Genomic DNA, 5,938 nt, shown 5'->3' with positions numbered 1-5,938 from the left:
TTGTTATCACCGAATTTGACCGAGTCAGAGGTGGGCCGCGATCAAGATGGACGTAAAGAATATATATATAGAAGTAATACGTGAATCGGCCTTTTACCAAGTTGGGCTTAATTGCCCATGTATCTGTAACATATTAGATCGCATCTTAGTTTAGAAGTTGGAATCTTACTCGTGCACGGTTTGGTGCACGCCCACATTAGAAAGTCCACTGGACTATAAATATGTACCTAGGGTTTATGGAATAAACAACAACCAACGTTCAACCACAAACAAATCTCGGCGCATCGCCAACTCCTTCGTCTCGAGGGTTTCTACCGGTAAGCATCATGCTGCGTAGATCGCATCTTGCGATCTAGGCAGCACAAGCCTGCCCCGTTGTTCATGCGTTGCTCGTACTGAAGCCTTTTTGATGGCGAGCAACGTAGTTATCTTAGACATGTTAGGGTTAGCATTGTTCTTCGTGCTGCATGCTTTCGTAGTGCAACCCTTGCATGTCTAGCCGCCCTTACACCTATTTTAGGTGTAGGGGCGGCACCCCGCTTGATCATAGTTTAGTAGATCTGATCCGTTACGATTGCTCCTTGTTCTACAAGGATTAGTTTAATATCCGCAATAGTTAGGCCTTACAAAGGGGGAGGATCCAGCGGCACGTAGGGTGTCGTTCGTTGGCCCTAAGCAGGATGTTCCGAGGATCAACCTCGTGTTGGTTTTTAGGCCTTGTTTAGGATCGGCTTATGATCACCGTGCGTGGCCGCGAGGCCCAACCTGGAGTAGGATGATCCGATTATGCGGTGAAAACCCCACATCGTCGTAGATCTCATTAGCTTTACCTTGATCAAGCAGGACCACCATATATTCGGACACCTCGTCTGAATCATGGGTGGATCGGCTCTTTGAGCCGATTCACGGGATAACCCGAGAGCCGATCGAGGCTCGTATTTAACGTTTACGTGTGTGCCCTGCAGGAAACTAAGCGAGGCATCATCCACACCTTCCCGACCAGGTATAGGTCAGGTGGCACGCCCTTGTGATAAACATCGGTGCGTGCGACCAGGGAGGCTTTGCGGGCCGTCGCTCAGAGGGACTAGGGCCAGCCGCAGCCCTAGTTGTTCCCGGCTCTACGGTGTTGCCCGTCTCTGCCCGCCAGTGGGTTTCTGACGTCAACACATTCTGGCACGCCCGGTGGGACGCCCTATGACATCCACGACATCGCCATCTACATCCGAGATGGCGGAAGACACTCCGGTCACGTACGCGGATCTGCCTGATGAGCTCAAGAAGAAGCATGACGAGATCAAGGCAACCCTCGAAGCCGAACTCATCGGCTCCTTCCACCGAACCCGCTCCCATGGCGTCAGGTGGAAGGGTTTCACACCTGAAGGCGCGCTCGATGGAGTGGACCTGTCCGCCCCGTCAGAAGAACGCACCAGGTCGGCTGCGGCAGGAGATCAACTACATGGTGGCTCATTCGCTGCACCGCCACTGCGAGAGCCTGGTGAACACCTTGGAGCGTGTCGCTCCGCGCGTCGTCCAGGAAATCATGAGTCACCGGTACTCCCCGTCGGGACCGGCTGCGGGGACTTTCAAAGGAGAGATGCCGCTCCGGCCCCGGCCGTTCGCATGGGTAGCACCGGAACTGCCGAACTCATCGGCATACGTCGTCTACAAGATTGGTGGCGATCCTAGTGACTACCAATTCCTGCCTGAGCCACCTAAGGAGGTCCCGCACGGGTACGCGTGCGCATACGTGCCGGACGGCAACGCCTGGGCACTCTCGAACCAGGCTGCAATAACAGCGGCCTCTGGAACGGCAGTTGGAACATCAGGAGCCGATCCTGAGAAGCAATCGTGGCTGGCTAAGTACGCCGCCCCGACAAACCTCCAAAGCCCAGCTCCTGCAGTTGGCTTAGAACCAGAAAAACAAGCATGGCTGGTTAAGTATGCCACCCCGGCGAATCTTCAGGGTTCGACACCTTCAGCCATCTCAGCGGATCAGATTTGTGCAATTCTGAAAGATCAGTTCGGCATGATGCCGAAAAGGAAGGCGTTCGGATACACCAAGCCGTACCCCAACAGCTACGAACTGATCCCGCTGCCACCCAAATATCGGCTCCCGGACTTCACAAAGTTCAGTGGATCAGACGGGTCCAGCTCCATCGAGCATGTGAGCCGATATTTGGCACAGCTGGGCACGATCTCGGCGTCGGATGAGTTGCGCGTGAGGTTCTTCTCACGGTCCCTCACGGGATCGGCTTTCGGGTGGTACACATCGCTACCACCGAACTCCATCCAAACTTGGAAGCGAGTTGGAAGAGCAGTTCCATGAACATTACCATTCAGAAGCTTCCGAGTCTAGCATTGCCGATCTAGCACAACTACGTCAGAAGCGCGGGGACTGTGACAGAATACATCCAGCGCTTCAGGAATCTTAGGAACCGATGCTATTCGGTTCGTATAAATGAAAAGGAAGCAGTCGAGTTGGCAGTAGCAGGCCTTGCAACACAGCTCAAGGACACGGCCTCCCAAGCAGAATATCCCTCGCTGGCGCACATGGTTCAGAAACTTTCGGCATATGAACAGCGCCACCCGGACCTGTACCAAGATAAGTTCAAGCGTGCAGTAGCCCTGGTCAATGCAGAGGAAGACGAAGTTCCTGCGGGAGACCAAGAAGTAGCAGTGGCTGAGTGGACTCGGGGAGGAACCCCCGTGTCCTGCAAATGGGTAAAGCCACCAGGCCCGCCCAGGGGATTTGATTTTGACGTGACCAGGACTGAGCAAATCTTCGACCTCCTACTCAAGGAAAAGAAGTTGAAGATACCTGAAGGTCTCAAATTCCCCACGGCGCAAGAGCTGAATGGAAAGCCATACTGCAAATGGCATAACTCGCTCTCCCATGCCACCAACGACTGCAGGGTGTGTGTGGGGACCCCGGACTAGCCGTCCGAAATTCCCTGTTATGTATACAGTTCACGATCCCATGATCAGTGCGCCGTGAACACATAACCAAACTGATATCAAATTACACCATCCATTACAAAGCGGAATAAGAAAATTACAATGAGGTCACATGACCATTGCTTACATACTAGCCTCGAAGGGCCTAACTAAACATCAGAGTAGCAACATCACTTCAGCAGCGCAGTACCCAAGTCATCTGCCATAACCCTACAGGCAACTGACTGGGAAGACGTTCCTAGCTCGCATAGACGTCGTCAACTCCTTCTTCATCCATCGTGTTCCTCCAAGTCTGGCCAAGTAAATAGCCAGGGACAAAGCCGTGAGTACATTTGGAATTGTACTCGCAAACCATCAAGAAAGATGCTAACAGAGCTAACTAAAAGAGACAAGAGAGAAGAGCTAATTTCACTAGTGGAAATAGCAGGGGGAAGAGAATCAGTTTCTCTTGTGGATATAGCATGTGGAAGAGAATTAGTTTCTCTTGTGGATATAGTATGTGAAAGAGAATCAGTTTCTCTTGTGGATATAGCATGCCGACATCTCAAGTGATGCGGACACTATGGTGTTTCAAGGACATCCCACTAAACATCTAGGAGGCAAGATAACACACCGCCATCTCAATTGATGGGAACGCTTAGGAAGTTCTAAGACATATCTAGACCTTTATTGAGGATGAGGTAGCATAAGTCCATCTCAGTTGACGGGAATACTAGAGAATTACTGTGACATACCTATATCTTTTTTGAAGAAGATACTTCAAAAGATACCTATGACATCTCTATATCTTTGTTAAAGAAGAGTTCCTCTACATGAAACACTAGGAAAAAGTTCCCCACTTAGCCTTCATTTTTCCACGACCATCTCCATATGGTCAACACACGCCCTTTTTCCGTACCCTTCCGGTACATCCAACACAACACTTTCTTTGCAAAGCATTTATCAAAACAAAACACAAGCCCCGGTAAAGGTAGACCTTTGCAACCCGTCCATGACCGCGGACGCGGCTATTCGAATAGATTTGACTCTGCAGAGTTTGCACACTTTCCCCACAACTATCCGGATACCTATCGTGTGGGCATCATCCCCGCATAACAACATATGCCACGACGGATACCCGGACATAACCTTTCGCCCATCTCCACCGGCACGAGTCCTTCCCTGCGGGCTTACCCCTTCCCGGCACCCCGGCAGCATACCTCCTTTTGAGCGTATCTCCGGCGCCATGACGAGAAGACCCTCGGTAATCGTCCGGCTATCGGTTAAGACGGTGTATTGCCTCCTCCGGAGCGCAACCCGGCGTCGGAGGTCGTCATGACCCTCCCTAGAAAGTTGTGAAGGGTGCTCCTGCCGGCTTCAACAAACTACGGGCTAAGCCCCGTCCCACACCAGGGTAGAGTGGTTGCGCGATAAAAGTTGGGCTGGTGTACACTTATACGCGGTGCTCCTTTTCAAAACCATTTTTCCCACAACACCTTGGTTATTCAACCAAACAGCCATACACCACTTTTCCGAACATCTTTACCAATATCCCTTGCTTTCTTAAACCACACGCTTGGGTTAACTCACCCAAGGTTTTCATAAAACATTTACAACAAGGTAAGCCTTGAGGGGTTCCCAACCTATAGTTTCATGAGTGGAACTACTATTGCACTACGGCCGAGATGAGAGTCATCACGCCATAGATGGTGTAAACAAAAGGGTAATGGAGTGGATCATACTTGCTTTAAGGTAAGCATGTATAATGACAACACAAGGAGGATTATACTTTCAGATTTGTGGTGCTAAAAATACAACTTAAATAGTGGAGTATCACTATCCAACATACTCTCCAATGGGTACACGGCATACTCCTCTCAAGTTGAGAATACACCAAGATCATGACATTGATACCTCTATACTACAAAGGGGGTGGGTGTGATGTAAGTTATTTTCTTGAGATGATGCATGCTCAAGTTGGGCATACATGATAACCAAGGGGAATAGCACGGCCATGATGCCATTGATCCCATAATCACATGACAAAGGTGGAGTATCACCACTAGGGAGTACCCCACTTGGAAAACACATAGATGACATAAATAGAGAGAATAACACACATAGAATTCAAGGTGCTTTGGACATCAACAAATGACATCCAACTAGACACCAAATCAGAGATCAAAAGATGGCTTGCCTTGGCTTATTTGTCCCTGTACGTCTTCAACTCCATCAATATAAGAATTCCATCAACATATAAAGAATCCTTGTCCAATCCACTTCTTCTTCTTCTCCGGAATTGTTCGCATCTATCGCCGGAAAATATAAAAGGAACACAATCAATCACATTGCTCCAAACATAACAAGCATGCAACATTCAACAATCAATAGCTAACCACTTTACTAAGGGCTAACATACAAAAGACTTATAGGCACTACAAAGCAACTAAAAGAAAACCCCATTATATTTATTTACCTAGTGAAGGTATGAGAGTGCCACGACTTAGCAATTGCCTCTCTAGGTATCACCATGGCACAACTAAGTATCCCCTGGTAGATAACATCATAAAGAGGACAAGAGCATTTGTTTGGCATCACAAACATTCACAAAACATTTTCAAACATTTTTGGAAAAGTAGAAAACAGTTTTCCTAACATAATTTGTTCCCATAACACTACAACCAAAATAGGAAGCAAACCATAATCCACATCATTTGAAAACTCAAGCTAAACAAAAGAGCTAATGTTAAGTTGCAGAGGTTTTGCTTTGCAAGCATAAAACAATGGTTGCCCACCTCTACTAAAAAGAGTTGGTCAAGGGTTTTATATAAACCGAAAAGTTTTGCTTCAACAATGCATGTCACACATAAACATTACTAACAGCAACAAATATGTATGAACAGAGACTAGTAATATTTTTCCTGTATAGCCAGTACTAATACAAGACTAACCCAATTGGAATCACCCAAAAATATTAAACCTACAATTTTAGGAATTTCTTTGA

The sequence above is a fragment of the Lolium rigidum genome, chromosome 2 (genome assembly GCF_022539505.1).
Source record: "Lolium rigidum isolate FL_2022 chromosome 2, APGP_CSIRO_Lrig_0.1, whole genome shotgun sequence".
Taxonomy (NCBI): domain Eukaryota; kingdom Viridiplantae; phylum Streptophyta; class Magnoliopsida; order Poales; family Poaceae; genus Lolium; species Lolium rigidum.
This window is presented reverse-complemented; position numbering follows the sequence as displayed.